General features: G+C 45.1%; 20 non-coding genes across 20 annotated transcripts; all 20 read right to left on the bottom strand.

Moving 5' to 3' along the window:
- Window positions 1–44: 44 nt before the first annotated feature.
- On the bottom strand, window positions 45–147 carry Trnaf-gaa (transfer RNA phenylalanine (anticodon GAA)). Its single transcript has one exon. It is a non-coding gene; the product is annotated as a tRNA-Phe (tRNA).
- A 1,540-nt stretch (window positions 148–1,687) lies between these two features.
- Trnaf-gaa (transfer RNA phenylalanine (anticodon GAA)) lies at window positions 1,688–1,790 on the bottom strand. Its single transcript has one exon. It is a non-coding gene; the product is annotated as a tRNA-Phe (tRNA).
- A 200-nt stretch (window positions 1,791–1,990) lies between these two features.
- On the bottom strand, window positions 1,991–2,092 carry Trnaf-gaa (transfer RNA phenylalanine (anticodon GAA)). The gene has a single exon. It is a non-coding gene; the product is annotated as a tRNA-Phe (tRNA).
- A 198-nt stretch (window positions 2,093–2,290) lies between these two features.
- Trnaf-gaa (transfer RNA phenylalanine (anticodon GAA)) lies at window positions 2,291–2,394 on the bottom strand. Its single transcript has one exon. It is a non-coding gene; the product is annotated as a tRNA-Phe (tRNA).
- Window positions 2,395–2,882: 488 nt separating this feature from the next.
- Window positions 2,883–2,985, bottom strand: Trnaf-gaa (transfer RNA phenylalanine (anticodon GAA)). The gene has a single exon. It is a non-coding gene; the product is annotated as a tRNA-Phe (tRNA).
- A 195-nt stretch (window positions 2,986–3,180) lies between these two features.
- Window positions 3,181–3,283, bottom strand: Trnaf-gaa (transfer RNA phenylalanine (anticodon GAA)). The gene has a single exon. It is a non-coding gene; the product is annotated as a tRNA-Phe (tRNA).
- A 198-nt stretch (window positions 3,284–3,481) lies between these two features.
- On the bottom strand, window positions 3,482–3,583 carry Trnaf-gaa (transfer RNA phenylalanine (anticodon GAA)). The gene has a single exon. It is a non-coding gene; the product is annotated as a tRNA-Phe (tRNA).
- Window positions 3,584–4,085: 502 nt separating this feature from the next.
- Trnaf-gaa (transfer RNA phenylalanine (anticodon GAA)) lies at window positions 4,086–4,188 on the bottom strand. The gene has a single exon. It is a non-coding gene; the product is annotated as a tRNA-Phe (tRNA).
- Window positions 4,189–5,191: 1,003 nt separating this feature from the next.
- Trnaf-gaa (transfer RNA phenylalanine (anticodon GAA)) lies at window positions 5,192–5,294 on the bottom strand. The gene has a single exon. It is a non-coding gene; the product is annotated as a tRNA-Phe (tRNA).
- Window positions 5,295–6,526: 1,232 nt separating this feature from the next.
- Window positions 6,527–6,633, bottom strand: Trnaf-gaa (transfer RNA phenylalanine (anticodon GAA)). Its single transcript has one exon. It is a non-coding gene; the product is annotated as a tRNA-Phe (tRNA).
- A 1,013-nt stretch (window positions 6,634–7,646) lies between these two features.
- Window positions 7,647–7,749, bottom strand: Trnaf-gaa (transfer RNA phenylalanine (anticodon GAA)). The gene has a single exon. It is a non-coding gene; the product is annotated as a tRNA-Phe (tRNA).
- Window positions 7,750–7,949: 200 nt separating this feature from the next.
- Window positions 7,950–8,053, bottom strand: Trnaf-gaa (transfer RNA phenylalanine (anticodon GAA)). The gene has a single exon. It is a non-coding gene; the product is annotated as a tRNA-Phe (tRNA).
- Window positions 8,054–8,558: 505 nt separating this feature from the next.
- Window positions 8,559–8,661, bottom strand: Trnaf-gaa (transfer RNA phenylalanine (anticodon GAA)). The gene has a single exon. It is a non-coding gene; the product is annotated as a tRNA-Phe (tRNA).
- Window positions 8,662–8,858: 197 nt separating this feature from the next.
- Window positions 8,859–8,962, bottom strand: Trnaf-gaa (transfer RNA phenylalanine (anticodon GAA)). Its single transcript has one exon. It is a non-coding gene; the product is annotated as a tRNA-Phe (tRNA).
- Window positions 8,963–9,158: 196 nt separating this feature from the next.
- On the bottom strand, window positions 9,159–9,261 carry Trnaf-gaa (transfer RNA phenylalanine (anticodon GAA)). The gene has a single exon. It is a non-coding gene; the product is annotated as a tRNA-Phe (tRNA).
- A 199-nt stretch (window positions 9,262–9,460) lies between these two features.
- Window positions 9,461–9,561, bottom strand: Trnaf-gaa (transfer RNA phenylalanine (anticodon GAA)). The gene has a single exon. It is a non-coding gene; the product is annotated as a tRNA-Phe (tRNA).
- A 798-nt stretch (window positions 9,562–10,359) lies between these two features.
- On the bottom strand, window positions 10,360–10,463 carry Trnaf-gaa (transfer RNA phenylalanine (anticodon GAA)). Its single transcript has one exon. It is a non-coding gene; the product is annotated as a tRNA-Phe (tRNA).
- A 3,500-nt stretch (window positions 10,464–13,963) lies between these two features.
- Window positions 13,964–14,065, bottom strand: Trnaf-gaa (transfer RNA phenylalanine (anticodon GAA)). Its single transcript has one exon. It is a non-coding gene; the product is annotated as a tRNA-Phe (tRNA).
- A 198-nt stretch (window positions 14,066–14,263) lies between these two features.
- Trnaf-gaa (transfer RNA phenylalanine (anticodon GAA)) lies at window positions 14,264–14,366 on the bottom strand. The gene has a single exon. It is a non-coding gene; the product is annotated as a tRNA-Phe (tRNA).
- Window positions 14,367–14,861: 495 nt separating this feature from the next.
- On the bottom strand, window positions 14,862–14,964 carry Trnaf-gaa (transfer RNA phenylalanine (anticodon GAA)). Its single transcript has one exon. It is a non-coding gene; the product is annotated as a tRNA-Phe (tRNA).
- Window positions 14,965–15,871: the final 907 nt, after the last annotated feature.

Raw genomic sequence — 15,871 nt, forward strand, 5'->3', positions numbered from 1 at the left:
AAAATTTGAGAAACTTAAGAAGCCAAAAGGTGAGCGAAAATTACTGCCGAGACCCGGGATTAATCAGAGGTCATTCGAGCTCTCCGTCCTTGAACCAGGGACCTTCAGATCTTCAGTTTGACGCTCTCCCAACTGAGCTATCTCGGCAAAATGACAGGGAACGGAAATGAGGGCCAGGTTAATCAGACTGGGCTAAAGAAGAGGCTGTCCGTCCAATGCGTTTGAAAAGAGGAAGCCATTGATAGAGAGTTCTCAGGCTATTTGCGCTTGTGGCGATTTCCTTTGGGATGATTTTAAAGGAAAATTTTAAAAAATTTAGAACCCGAAAGATAAGCAAAAATTACTGCCGAGACCCGGGATTAATTAGAGCTCATTCGAGCCCTCCGTCTTTAACCAGGGACCTTAGATCTTCAGTGTGACGCTCTATCACTTAAGGTATCTCGGCAAAATGACAGGGATCGGAATAAGGGCAAGGTTAATCACAGGACTGGGCTAAAGAAGAGGCTGTCCGTCCAATGCGTTGGAAAAGAGGAAGCCATTGATAGAGAGTTCTCAGGTTATTTGCGCTTGTGGCGAGTTACTTTGGGATAAATTTAAAGGAAAATTGAAAAACTTAAGAAGTCGAAAGATGAGCAAAAATTATTGCTGAGACCCGGGATTAATCAGAGCTCATTCAAGTCTTCCGTCAAGTTGAACCAGGGACCTTCAGATCTTTAGGCTGTCCGTCCAATGCGTTTGAAAAGAGGAAGCCACATTGATAGAGAGTTCCAGGCTATTTGCGCTTGTGGCGAGTCACTTGGGATGAATTTAAAGGAAATTTTAAAAAATTAAGAAGCCGAAAGATGGAACAAAACATTACTGCCGAGACCCGGGATAATCAGAGCTCATTCGAGCCCTCCGTCTTTGAAACCAGGGACCTCAGATCTCAGTCTGACGCTCTCCCAACTGAGCTATCTCGGCAAGATGACAAGTAGCTTTAATGAGGGCAATGTCAATCACACTAAGCTAAAGAAGAGGCTGTTGTCCCAATGCGTTGGGAAAGAGAAAGCCATTGATAGAGAGTTCTCAGGTTATTTGCGCTTGTGGCGAGTTACTTTGGGATAATTTTAAAGGAAAATTTTAAAAACTTAAGAAAGTCGAAGGATGAGCAAAAATACTGCCACCGGGATTAAGTAGAGCTCATTCGAGCCCTCCGTGATTGAACCAGGGACCTTCAGATCTTCAGTCTGAACGCTCTCCCAACTGAGCTATCTCGGCAAGATGACAAGTCGCGTTAATGAGGGTCAGGTTACTGACACTGGGCTAAAGAGGAGGTTGTCCGTCCCATGCGTTTGAAAAAGAGGAAACGATTGATAGAGAGTTCTCAGGCTATTGCGCTTGTGGCGAGTTTACTTTGGGATAAATTTAAAGAAAATTTGAAAAAAACTTAAAGAAGTCGAAAGATGAGCAAAAATTATTGCCGAGACCCGGGATTAATCAGAGCTCATTCAAAGCCTTCCGTCTTTAGAACCAGGGACCTTCAGATCTTCAGGCTGTCCGTATCCAAGATGTCCAATGCGATGGAAAAGAGGGAAGCCATTTTGATACAGAGTTCTTAGGCTATTTGCGCTTTGTGGCGAGTCACTTTGGGATAAATTTAAAGGAAAATTTGAAAAACTTAAGAAGCCAAAAGATGAACAAAAATTACTGCCGAGACCCGGGATTAATCAGAGCTCATTCAAGCCCTCCGTCTTTGAACCAGGGACCTTCAGATCTTCAGTCTGACGCTCTCCCAACTGAGCTATCTCGGCAAGATGACAAGTAGCGTTAATGAGGGTCATGTTACCTGACACTGGGCTAAAGAGGAGGGACTGTCCGTCCGATGCGTTGAAAAGAGGAAGCGATTGATAGAGAATTCTCAGACTATTTGCGCTTGTGGCGATTTCCTTGGGATGATTTTGAAGGAAAATTTTAAAAAACTTTAGAACCCGAAAGATGAACCAAAAATTACTGCCGAGACCCGGGATTAATCAGAGCTCATTCGAGCCCTCCGTCTTTGAACAGGGACCTTCAGATCTTCAGTCTGACGCTCTCCCAACTGAGCTATCTCGGCAAGATGACAAGGAGCGGAAATGAGGGCTACGTTAATCACACTGGGCTAAAGAAGAGGCTGTCCGTCCAATGCGTTGGAAAAGAGGAAGCCATTGATAGAGAGTTCTCAGGCTATTTGCGCTTGTGGCGAATTACTTTGGGATAAAATTGAAGGAAAAATTTGAGAAACTTAGAACCCAAAAGATAAGCAGAAAATTACTGCCGAGACCCGGGATTAATCAGAGCTCATTTCGAGCCCTCCGTCTTTGAACCAGGGACCTTCAGATCTTCAGTCTGACGCTCTCCCAACTGAGCTATCTCGGCAAGATGACAGGGAGCGGAAATGAGGGCTAGTTAATCAGACTGGGCTAAAGAGAGGCTGTCCGTCCATGCGTTTGAAATGAGGAAGCCATTGATAGAGAGTTCTCAGGCTATTTGCGCTTGTGGCGATTTTCCTTTGGGATAATTTTAAGGAAAATTTGAAAAACTTAAGAACCCGAAAGATGAGCAAAAATTATTGCCGAGAACCCGGGATTAATCAGAGCTCATTCGAGCCCTCCGTCTTTGAATTACGGACCTTAGATCCCGGAGTTGACGCTCTCCAAGAGCTATCGAGGCAAGATGGGACAAGGATCTTCAGAATGGCTAGGTCCGTCAGACTGGGCTAAAGAAGAGGCGTCCAATGCGATGGAAAAGAGGAAGCCATTGATACAGAGTTCTTAGGCTATTTGCGCTTGTGGCGAGTTACTTTGGGATAAATTTAAAGGAAAATTTGAAAAAACTTAAGAAGCCGAAAGATGAACAAAAATTACTGCCGAGACCCGGAATTAATCAGAGCTCATTCGAGCCCTCCGTCTTTGAACCAGGGACCTTCAGATCTTCAATCTGACGCTCTCCCAACTGAGCTATCTCGGCAAGATGACAAGTAGCGTTAATGAGGGTCATGTTACTGACACTGGGCTAAAGAGGAGGCTGTCCGTCCGATGCGTTGAAAAGAGGAAGCGATTGATAGAGAGTTCTCAGACTATTTGCGCTTGTGGCGATTTCCTTTGGGATGATTTTGAAGGAAAATTTTAAAAAATTAGAACCCGAAAGATAAGCAAAAATTACTGCCGAGACCCGGGATTAATCAGAGCTCATTCGAGCCCTCCGTCTTTGAACCAGGGACCTTCAGATCTTCAGTCTGACGCTCTCCCAACTGAGCTATCTCGGCAAGATGACAAGGAGCGGAAATGAGGGCTACGTTAATCACACTGGGCTAAAGAAGAGGCTGTCCGTCCAATGCGTTGGAAAAGAAGGAAGCCATTGATAGAGAGTTCTCAGGCTATTTGCGCTTGTGGCGATTACTTTGGGATAAATTTGAAGAAAAATTTGAGAAACTTTAAAAAGCCAAAAGATAAGCAGAAATTACTGCCGAGACCCGGGATTAATCAGAGCTCATTTCAGCCCTCCGTCTTTGAACCAGGACCTTCAGATCTTCAGTGTGACGCTCTCCCAACTGAGCTATCTCGGCAAGATGACAAGGAGCGGAAATGAGGGCCAGGTTAATCAGGCACTGGGCTAAAGAAGAGGCTGTCCGTCCCAATGCGTTTGAAAAGAGGAAAGCCATTGATAGAGAGTTCTCAGGCTATTTGCGCTTGTGGCGATTTCCTTTGGGATGATTTTGAAAGAAAAATTTGAAAAATTTAAGAACCCAAAAGATAACAAAAAATAACTGCGAGACCCGGGATTAATCAGAGCTTCATTCGAGCCCTCCGTCTTTGAACCAGGGACCTTCAGATCTTCAGTCTGACGCTCTCCCAACTGAGCTATCTCGGCAAGATGACAAGGAGCGGAAATGAGGGCTAGGTTAATCAGACTGGGCTAAAGAAGAGCTGTCCGTCCAATGCGTTTGAAAAGAGGAAGCCATTGATAGAGAGTTCTCAGGCTATTTGCGCTTGTGGCGATTTCCTTTGGGATGATTTTGAAAGGAAATTTTAAAAAAATTTAGAACCCGAAAGATAAGCAAAAATTACTGCCGAGACCCGGGATTAATCAGAGCTCATTCGAGCCCTCCGTCTTTGAACCAGGGACCTTCAGATCTTCAGTCTGACGCTCTCCCAACTGAGCTATCTCGGCAAGATGACAAGGAGCGGAAATGAGGGCAATGTGTAATCACACTGGGCTAAGAAGAGGCTGTCCGTCCAATGCGTTGGAAAGAGAGGAAGCCATTGATAGAGAGTTCTCAGGCTATTTGCGCTTGTGGCGAGTTACTTTGGGATAAATTTGAAAGGAAAATTTGAAAAATTTAAGAAGCCCGAAAGATAAGCAAAAATTACCCGGGACAGGGAATTTAATCAGAGCTCATTTCGAGCCCTCCGTCTTTGAATCGGAACCTTCAGATCTTCAGTCTGACGCTCTCCCAACTGAGCTATCTCGGCAAGATGACAAGGAGCGTTAATGAGGGCCATTACTGGAGACTCTTAAAGAGGAGGCTGTCCGTCCAATGCGTTGAAAAGAGGGAAACCATTGATAGAGAGTTCTCAGGCTATTTGCGCTTGTGGCGATTACTTTGGAAATTTGAAGGGAAAATTTGAAAAAACGTTAAGAAGGCGGAAAGATGAGCAAAAATTATTGCCGAGGACCCGGGATTAATCAGAGCTCATTCAGCTTCGTCTTAGAGCCATAAGGACCTTCAGATCTTCAGGCTGTCGTCCAATGCGTTGGAAAAGAGGAAGCCATTGATAGAGAGTTCTCAGGCTATTTGCGCTTGTGGCGATTTCACTTTGGGATGATTTGAAGGAAATTTAAAAACTTTAGAAGCCGAAAGATAACAAAAATTACTGCCGATACCCGGGATTAATCAGAGCTCATTCAGCCCTCCGTCTTTGAACCAGGGACCTTCAGATCTTAGTCTGACGCTCTCCCAAACTGAGCTATCTCGGCAAGATGACAAGGAAGGGAAATGAGGGCTAAGTTAATCACACTGGGCTAAAGAAGAGGCTGTCCGTCCGATGCGTTGAAAAAGAGGAAGCCATGATAGAGAATTCTCAGGCTATTTGCGCTTGTGGCGATTTCCTTTGGGATGATTTTGAAGGAAAATTTTAAAAAATTTAGAACCCGAAAGATAAGCAAAAATTACTGCCGAGACCCGGGATTAATCAGAGCTCATTCGAGCCCTCCGTCTTTGAACCAGGGACCTTCAGATCTTCAGTCTGACGCTCTCCCAACTGAGCTATCTCGGCAAGATGACAAGGAGCGGAAATGAGGGCTAGGTTAATCACACTGGCTAAAGAAGAGGCTGTCCGTCAATGCGTTGGAAAAGGAAGCCATTGATAGAGAGTTCTCAGGCTGTTTGCGCTTGTGGCGAATTACTTTGGGATAAATTTGAAGAAAAATTTTGAAAACCTAAAAAGCCAAAAGATAAGCAGAAATTACTGCCGAGACCAGGGATTAATCAGAGCTCATTTCAGCCCTCCGTCTTTGAATCCGGGACCTTCAGATCTTCAGTGTGACGCTCTCTCAACTGAGCTATCTCGGCAAGATGACAAGGAGCGGAAATGAGGGCCAGTTAATCAGACTGGGCTAAAGAAGAGGCTGTCCGTCCAATGCGTTTGAAAAGAGGAAGCCATTGATAGAGAGTTCTCAGGCTATTTGCGCTTGTGGCGATTTCCTTTGGGATGATTTTGAAAGGAAATTTTAAAAAATTTAGAACCGAAAGATAAGCAAAACTTACTGCGAGACCCGGGATTAATCAGAGCTCATTCGAGCCCTCCGTCTTTGAACCAGGGGACCTTCAGATCTTCAGTCTGACGCTCTCCCAACTGAGCTATCTCGGCAAGATGACAAGTAGCGGTTAATGAGGGCAATGTTACTGACACTAAAGCTAAAGAGGAGGCTGTCCGTCCAATGCGTTGGAAAAGAGGAAGCCATTGATAGAGAGTTCTCAGGTTATTTGCGCTTGTGGCGATTTTACTTTGAGATAATTTTGGAAAGGAAAATTTAAAAAAGTCGAAGGAACCCAAAAAAGTACCGGGATTAATCAAATCATTCGAGCCCTCGTGATTGAACCAGGAAACCTTCAGATTCTCAGTCTAACGCTTCCCAAAATTCAGCTGATCTCGGCAAGATGACATTCGAGCGCCGTTAATGAACCAGGGTCATTCAGATCTTCAGGGGGTTGTGACGTCTCGGTCGATTGATAGAGAGTTCTCAGCTATCTCGGTGGAAGACTTTGATAAGGAGGAAAAATTGAAAAAAAACTTAAGAAGGCAAAGATGAATATTGCAAACCCGGGATTAATCAGAGGCTGTCCTTCCGTCTTAGATGCGTTTCAGATCTTCAGGCTGTCCGTCCAAGAGGAAGAAGCCATTGATAGAGAGTTCTCAGGCTATTTGCGCTTGTGGCGAGTTACTTTGGGATAAATTTGAAGGAAAATTTGAAAAAATTAAGAAGCCAAAAGATGAGCAAAAATTACTGCCGAGACCCGGGATTAATCAGAGCTCATTCGGAGCCCTCCGTCTTTTTGAACCAGGGACCTCAGATCTTCAGTCTGACGCTCTCCCAAATCTGAGCTATCTCGGCAAGATGACAAGGAGCGGAAATGAGGGGCTAGGTTAATCACACTGGGCTAAAGAAGAGGCTGTCCTGTCCAATTTCGTTTGAAAAGAGGAAGCCATTGATAGAGAGTTCTCAGGCTATTTGCGCTTGTGGCGAGTTCCTTGGGATAAATTTTGAAGGAAATTTGAAAACTTTAAGAAGTCCAAAAGATGAGCAAAAATTTATTGCCGAACCCGGGATTAATCAGAGCTCATTCAAGCCTTCCGTGAACCAGGGACCTTCAGATCTTCAGGCTCAAGTCCGGCTGTCGTCCAATGCGTTGAAAAGAGGAGCGATTGATAGAGATTTCTCAGGCTATTTGCGCTTGTGGCGATTTCCTTTGGGATGATTTTAAAGAAAATTTGAAAAAATTTGAACCCGAAAGATGACCAAAAATTACTGCGAGACCCGGGATTAATCAGAGGTCATTCGAGCCCTCCGTCTTTACAGGGCCTTCAGGATCTTCAGTCTGACCGCTCTCCCAACTGAGCTATATCGGGCAAGATGACAAGGAGGGCGTGAGGGTCAGGTTAATCACACTGGGCTAAAGAAGAGGCTGTCCGTCCAATGCGTTGGAAAAGAGGAAGCCATTGATAGAGAGTTCTCAGGCTTTTGCGCTTGTGGCGATTTACTTTGGGATAAATTTGAAGAAAAATTTTGAGAAACTTAAGAAGCCAAAAGATGAAAAGAAATTACTGCCGAGACCAGGGATTAATCAGAGCTCATTTCAGCCCTCCGTCTTTGAACCAGGGACCTTCAGATCTTCAGTGTGACGCTCTCTCAACTGAGCTATCTCGGCAAGATGACAAGGAGCGGAAATGAGGGCCAGGTTAATCAGACTGGGCTAAAGAAGAGGCTGTCCGTCCAATGCGTTTGAAAAGAGGAAGCCATTGATAGAGAGTTCTCAGGCTATTTGCGCTTGTGGCGATTTCCTTGGGGATGATTTTGAAGGGAAAAATTTAAAAAAATTTAGAACCCGAAAGATAAGCAAAAATTACTGCCGAGACCCGGGATTAATCAGAGCTCATTCGAGCCCTCCGTCTTTGAACCAGGGACCTTCAGATCTTCAGTCTGACGCTCTCCCAACTGAGCTATCTCGGCAAGATGACAAGGAGCGGAAATGAGGGCTAAGTTAATCAGACTGGGCTAAAGAGAAGGCTGTCCGTCCAATGCGTTTGAAAAGAGGAAGCCATTGATAGAGAGTTCTCTCAGGCTATTTGCGCTTGTGGCGATTTCCTTTGGGATGATTTTGAAGGAAAAATTTTAAAAAATTTAGAACCCGAAAGATAAGCAAAAATTACTGCCGAGACCGGGGATTAATCAGAGCTCATTCGAGCCCTCCGTCTTTGAACCAGGGACCTTCAGATCTTCAGTCTGACGCTCTCCCAAACTGAGCTATCTCGGCAAGATGACAAGGAGCGGAAATGAGGGCTATGGTTAATCACACTGGGCTAAAGAAGAGGCTGTCCGTCCAATGCGTTGGAAAAGAGGAAGCCACTTGATAGAGAGTTCTCAGGCTATTTGCGCTTGTGGCGAATTACTTTGGATATAATTTTGAAGGAAAAAGTTTGAGAAAATTTAAAAGCCGAAAAGATGAGCAAAAATTACTGCCGAGACCCGGGATTAATCAGAGCTCATTCGAGCCCTCCGTCTTTGAACCAGGGACCTTCAGATCTTCAGTGTGACGCTCTCTCAAACTGAGCTATCTCGGCAAGATGACAAGGAGCGGAAATGAGGGCGAGGTTAATCAGACTGGGCTAAAGAAGAGGCTGTCCGTCCAATGCGTTTGAAAAGAGGAAGCCATTGATAGAGAGTTCTCAGGCTATTTGCGCTTGTGGCGATTTCCTTTGGGATGATTTTGAAGGGAAATTTTAAAAAATTTAGAACCCGAAAGATAAGTAAAAAATTACTGCCGAGACCCGGGATTAATCAGAGCTCATTCGAGCCCTCCGTCTTTGAACCAGGGACCTTCAGATCTTCAGTCTGACGCTCTCTCAACTGAGCTATCTCGGCAAGATGACAGGGAGCGGAAATGAGGGCCAGGTTAATCAGACTGGGCTAAAGAAGAGGCTGTCCGTCCGATGCGTTGGAAAAGAGGAAGCCATTGATAGAGAGTTCTCAGGCTATTTGCGCTTTGTGGCGATTTCCTTTGGGATGATTTTGAAGGAAATTTTAAAAAATTAAGAACCCGAAAGATAAGCAAAAATTACTGCCGAGACCCGGGATTAATCAGAGCTCATTCGAGCCTTCCGTCTTTGAACCAGGGACCTTCAGATCCTTCAGTCTGACGCTCTCCGAACTGAGCTATCTCGGCAAGATGACAAGGAGCGGAAATGAGGGCTAGGTTAATCACACTGGGCTAAAGAAGAGGCTGTCCGTCCAATGCGTTTGAAAAGAGGAAGCCATTGATAGAGAGTTCTCAGGCTATTTGCGCTTGTGGCGATTTCCTTTGGGATGATTTTGAAGGAAAATTTAAAAAATTTTTAGAACGAAAGATAAGCAAAAATTACTGCCGAGACCGGGATTTAATCAGAGCTCATTCGAGCCCTCCGTCTTTGAACCAGGGACCTTCAGATCTTCAGTCTGACGCTCTCCCAACTGAGCTATCTCGACAAGATGACAAGGAGCGGAAATGAGGGCTAGGTTAATCACACTGGGCTAAAGAAGAGGCTGTCCGTCCAATGCGTTTGGAAAGAGGAAGCCATTGATAGAGAGTTCTCAGGCTATTTGCGCTTGTGGCGATTTCCTTTGGGATGATTTTGAAGGAAAAGTTTTAAAAAAATTTAGAACCCGAAAGATAAGCAAAAATTACTGCCGAGACCCGGGATTAATCAGAGCTCATCGAGCCCTCCGTGTTTGACCAGGGACCTTCAGATCTTCAGTCTGACGCTCTCCCAACTGAGCTATCTCGGCAAAGATGACAAGGAGTGGAAATGAGGGCTAGGTTAATCACACTGGGCTAAAGAAGAGGCTGTCCGTCCAATGCGTTGGAAGTAAGGAAGCCATTGATAGAGAGTTCTCAGGCTATTTGCGCTTGTGGCGAGTTACTTTGGGATAAATTTGAAGAAAAATTTTGGAAACTTAAGAAGCCAAAAGATGAGCAGAAATTACTGCCGAGACCAGGGATTAATCAGAGCTCATTTCAGCCCTCCGTCTTTGAACCAGGGACCTTCAGATCTTCAGTGTGACGCTCTCTCACTTGAGCTATCTCGGCAAGATGACAAGGAGCGGAAATGAGGGCCAGGTTAATCAGACTGGGCTAAAGAAGAGGCTGTCCGTCCAATGCGTTTGAAAAAAGGAAGCCATTGATAGAGAGTTCTCAGGCTATTTGCGCTTGTGGCGATTTCCTTTGGGATAATTTTGAAGGAAAATTTTAATAAAATTAGAACCCAAAAGATAAGCAAAAATTACTGCCGAGACCCGGGATTAATCAGAGCTCATTCGGGCCCTCCGTCTTTGAACCAGGGACCTTCAGATCTTGAGTGTGACCCTCTCCCAACTGAGCTATCTCGGCAAGATGACAAGGAGCGGAAATGAGGGCTAAGTTAATCAGATTGGGCTAAAGAAGATGCTGTCCATCCAATGCCTTTGAAAAGAGGAAGCCATTGATCGAGAGTTCTCAGGGTATTTGCGCTTGTGGCGATTTCCTTTGGGATGATTTTGAAAGAAAATTTTAAAAAATTTAGAACCCGAAAGATAAGCAAAAATTACTGCCGAGACCCGGGATTAATCAGAGCTCATTCGAGCCCTCCGTATTTAACCAGGGACCTTCATATCTTCAGTCTGACGCTCTCTCCCAACTGAGCTATCTCGGCAAGATGACAAGTAGAGATGACAAGGAGCGTTAATGAGGGTCATGTTACTCACACTGGGCTAAAGAGGAGGCTACCCGTCCAATGCGTTGGAAAAGAGGAAGCAATGTATTTGCGCTTGTGGCGATTTCCTTTGGGATAATTTTGAAGAAAACTTTAAAAAACTTAAATACCGAAAGATGAGGAATGAGCAAAAATTATTGCCGAGACCCGGGATTAATCAGAGCTCATTCGAGCCCTCCGTCTTTGAACCAGGGACCTTCAGATCTTCCGTTTGACGCTCTCCCAAGTGAGCTATCTCGGCAAAAGGACAGGGAACGGAGATGAGGGCCAGGTTAAACAGACTGGGCTAAAGAAGAGGCTGTCCGTCCAATGCGTTTCAAAAGAGGAAGCCATTGATAGAGAGTTCTCAGGCTATTTGCGATTGTGACGATTTCCTTTGGGATGATTTTGAAGAAAAATCTTGGAAACTTAAGAAGCCAAAAGATGATCAGAAATTACTGCCGAGACCAGGGATTAATCAGAGCTCATTTCAGCCCTCCGTCTTTGAACCAGGGACCTTCAGATCTCCAGTGTGACGCTCTCTCAACTGAGCTATCTCGGCAAGATGACAGGGAGCGGAAATGAGGGCCAGGTTAATCAGACTGGGCTAAAGAAGACGCTGTCCGTCCAATGCGTTTGAAAAGAGGAAGCCATTGATAGAGAGTTCTCAGGCTATTTTCGCTTGTAGCGATTTCCTTTGGGATGATTTTGAAGGAAAATTTTAAAAAAATTAGAACCCGAAAGATAAGCAAAAATTACTGCCGATACCCGGGATTAATCAGAGCTCATTCGAGCTCTCCGTCTTTGAACCAGGGACCTTCAGATCTTCAGTGTGACGCTCACGCAACTGAGCTATCTCGGCAAGATGACAAGCAGCGGAAATAAGGGCTAGGTTAATCAGACTGGGCTAAAGAAGAGCCTGTCAGTCCAATGCGTTTGAAAAGAGGAAGCCATTGATAGAGAGTTTTCAGGCTATTTGCGCTTGTGGCGATTTCCTTTGGGGTGATTTTGAAGGAAAATTTTAAAAAATTTAGAACCCGAAGCCCTCCGTCTTTAAACTACTGCTGAGACCCGGGAATAATTAGAGCTCATTCGAGCCCTCCGTCTTTGAACCAGGGACCTTCAGATCTTCAGTCTGACGCTCTCCCAACTGAGCTATCTCGGGAAGATGACAAGTAGCGTTAATGAGGGTCATGTTACTGACACTGGGATAAAGAGGAGGCTGTCCCGTCCGAGCGTTGAAAAAGAGGAAGGCATTGATAGAGAATTCTCAGACTATTGCGCTTGTGGCGATTTTCCTTTGGGATGATTTTGTAGGAAAATTTTAAAAAATTTAGAACCCGAAAGATAACCAAAGATTACTGCCGAGACCCCGGGATTAATCAGAGCTCATTCGAGCCCTCCGTCTTTGAACCAGGGACCTTCAGATCTTCAGTCTGACGCTCTCTCACTTGAGCTATCTCGGCAAAGATGACAGGGAACGGAAATGAGGGCCAGGTTAATCAGACTGGGCTAAAGAAGAGGCTGTCCGTCCAATGCGTTGGAAAAGAGGAAGCCATTGATAGAGAGTTCTCAGGCTATTTGCGCTTGTGGCGAGTTACTTTGGGATAAATTTGAAGAAAAATTTTAGAAACTTAAGAAGCCAAAAGCTGAGCGAAAATTACTGCCGAGACCCGGGATTAATCACAGCTCATTTCCGCCCTCCGTCTTTGAACCAGGGACCTTCAGATCTTCAGTGTGACGCTCTCTCAACTGAGGTATCTCGGCAAGATGACAGGGAGCGGAAATGAGGGCCAGGTTAATCAGACTGGGCTAAAGAAGAGGCTGTCCGTCCAATGCGTTTGAAAAGAGGAAGCCATTGATAGAGAGTTCTCAGGCTATTTGCGCTTGTGGCGATTTCCTTTGGGATGATTTTGAAGGAAAATTTTAAAAAATTTAGAACCCGAAAGATAAACAAAAATTACTGCCGAGACCCGGGATTAAACAGAGCTCATTCGAGCCCTCCGTCTTTGAACCAGGGACCTTCAAATCTTGAGTGTGACCCTCTCCCAACTGAGCTATCTCGGCAAGATGACAAGGAGCGGAAATGAGGGCTAAGTTAATCAGACTGGGCTAAAGAAGAGGCTGTCCGTCCAATGCGTTTGAAAAGAGGAAGCCATTGATAGAGAGTTCTCAGGGTATTTGCGCTTGTGGCGATTTCCTTTGGGATGATTTTGAAGGAAAATTTTAAAAAATTTAGAACCCGAAAGATGAACAAAAATTACTTCCGAAACCCGGGATCAATCAGAGCTCATTCGAGCCCTCCGTCTTTCAGGGACCTTCAGATCTTCAGTCTGACGCTCTCCCAACTGAGCTATCTCGGCAAAGATGACAAGTAGCGTTAATGAGGGTCATGTTACTGACACTGGGATAAAGAGGAGGCTGTCCGTCCGATGCGTTGGAAAAGAGGAAGCCATTGATAGAGAATTCTCAGACTATTTGCGCTTGTGGCGATTTCCTTTGGGATGATTTTGAAGGAAAAGTTTAAAAAATTTACAACCCGAAAGATAAGCAAAAATTATTGCCGAGACCCGGGATTAATCAGAGCTCATTCGAGCCCTCCGTCTTTAAACCAGGGACCTTCAGATCTTCAGTGTGACGCTCTCTCAACTGAGGTATCTCGGCAAGATGACAGGGAGCGGAAATGAGGGCCAGGTTAATCAGACTGGGCTAAAGAAGAGGCTGTCCGTCCAATGCGTTTGAAAAAAGGAAGCCATTGATAGAGAGTTCTCAGGCTATTTGCGCTTGTGGCGATTTCCTTTGGGATGATTTTGAAGGAAATTTTTAAAAAATTTAGAACCCCAAAGATAAACAAAAATTACTGCCGAGACCCGGGATTAATCAGAGCTCATTCGAGCCCTCCGTCTTTGAACCAGGGACCTTCAGATCTTCAGTGTGACGCTCTCTCAACTGAGGTATCTCGGCAAGATGACAGGGAGCGGAAATGAGGGCCAGGTTAATCAGACTGGGCTAAAGAAGACGCTGTCCGTCCAATGCGTTTGAAAAGAGGAAGCCATTGATAGAGAGTTCTCAGGCTATTTTCGCTTGTAGCGATTTCCTTTGGGATGATTTTGAAGGAAAATTTTAAAAAAATTAGAACCCGAAAGATAAGCAAAAATTACTGCCGATACCCGGGATTAATCAGAGCTCATTCGAGCTCTCCGTCTTTGAACCAGGGACCTTCAGATCTTCAGTGTGACGCTCACGCAACTGAGCTATCTCGGCAAGATGACAAGCAGCGGAAATAAGGGCTAGGTTGATCAGACTGGGCTAAAGAAGAGGCTGTCCGTCCAATGCGTTTGAAAAGAGGAAGCCATTGATAGAGAGTTCTCAGGCTATTTGCGCTTGTGGCGATTTCCTTTGGGATGATTTTGAAGGAAAATTTTAAAAAATTTAGAACCCGAAAGATAAGCAAAAATTACTGCCGAGACCCGGGATTAATCAGAGCTCATTCGAGCCCTCCGTCTTTAACCAGGGACCTTCAGATCTTCAGTCTGACGCTCTCCCAACTGAGCTATCTCGGCAAAGATGACAAGGAGCGGAAATGAGGGCTATGTTAATCACACTGGGCTAAAGAAGAGGCCGTCCGTCCAATGCGTTGGAAAAGAGGAAGCCATTGATAGAGAGTTCTCAGGCTTTTTGTGCTTGTGGGGAGTTACTTTGGGATAAATTTGAAGAAAAATTTGAGAAACTTAAGAAGCCAAAAGGTGAGCGAAAATTACTGCCGAGACCCGGGATTAATCAGAGGTCATTCGAGCTCTCCGTCCTTGAACCAGGGACCTTCAGATCTTCAGTTTGACGCTCTCCCAACTGAGCTATCTCGGCAAAATGACAGGGAACGGAAATGAGGGCCAGGTTAATCAGACTGGGCTAAAGAAGAGGCTGTCCGTCCAATGCGTTTGAAAAGAGGAAGCCATTGATAGAGAGTTCTCAGGCTATTTGCGCTTGTGGCGATTTCCTTTGGGGTGATTTTGAAGGAAAATTTTAAAAAATTTAGAACCCGAAAGATCAGCAAAAATTACTGCCGAGACCCGGGATTAATTAGAGCTCATTCGAGCCCTCCGTCTTTGAACAGGGACCTTCAGATCTTCAGTGTGACGCTCTCCCAACTGAGCTATCTCGGCAAGATGACAAGGAGCGGAAAATGAGGGCTAAGGTTAATCAGATGGGCTAAAGAAGAGGCTGTCCGTCCAATGCGTTGAAAAGAGGAAGCCATTGATCGAGAGTTCTCAGGCTATTTGCGCTTGTGGCGATTTCCTTGGGATGATTTTGAAGGAAAATTTTAAAAAATTTAGAACCCGAAAGATAAGCAAAAATTACTGCCGAGACCCGGGATCAATCAGAGCTCATTCGAGCCCTCCGTGTTTGAACCAGGGACCTTCAGATCTTCAGTCTGACGCTCTCCCAACTGAGCTATCTCGGCAAGATGACAAGTAGCGTTAATGAGGGTCATGTTACTCACACTGGGATAAGAGGAGGCTGTCCGTCCGATGCGTTGAAAAGAGGAAAGCCATTGATAGAGAATTCTCAGACTATTTTGCGCTTGTGGCGATTTCCTTTGGGATGATTTTGAAGGAAAATTTAAAAAATTTACAACCCGAAAGATAAGCAAAATTACTACTGCCGAGACCCGGGATTAATCAGAGCTCATTCGAGCCCTCCGTCTTTGAAACCAGGGACCTTCAGATCTTCAGTGTGACGCTCTCTCAACTGAGCTATCTCGGCAAGATGACAGGGAGCGGATATGAGGGGCGAGGTTAATCAGACTGGGCTAAAGAAGAGGCTGTCCGTCCAATGCGTTTGAAAAGAGGAAGCCATTGATAGAGAGTTCCTCAGGCTATTTGCGCTTGGTGGCGATTCCTTTGGGATGATTTTGAAGGAAAAGTTTAAAAAATTTACAACCCGAAAGATAAGCAAAAATTACTGCCGAGACCCGGGATTAATCAGAGCTCATTTCAGCCCTCCGTCTTTGAACCAGGGACCTTCAGATCTCCAGTGTGACGCTCTCTCAACTGAGCTATCTCGGCAAGATGACAGGGAGCGGAATGAGCGTTAATGGCCAGGTTAATCAGACTGGGCTAAAGAAGACGGCTGTCCGTCCAATGCGTTTGAAAAGAGAGGAAGCCATTGATAGAGAGTTATCTCAGGCTATTTTCGCTTGTAGCGATTTCCTTTGGGGATGATTTTTGAAGGAAAATTTTAAAAAAATTAGAACCCGAAAGATAAGCAAAAATTACTGCCGAGACCCGGGATTAATCAGAGCTCATTCGAGCTCTCCGTCTTTGAACCAGGGACCTTCAGATCTTCAGTGTGACGCTCACGCAACTGAG

The sequence above is a fragment of the Montipora capricornis genome, chromosome 4 (assembly GCF_036669925.1).
Source record: "Montipora capricornis isolate CH-2021 chromosome 4, ASM3666992v2, whole genome shotgun sequence".
Classification (NCBI taxonomy): domain Eukaryota; kingdom Metazoa; phylum Cnidaria; class Anthozoa; order Scleractinia; family Acroporidae; genus Montipora; species Montipora capricornis.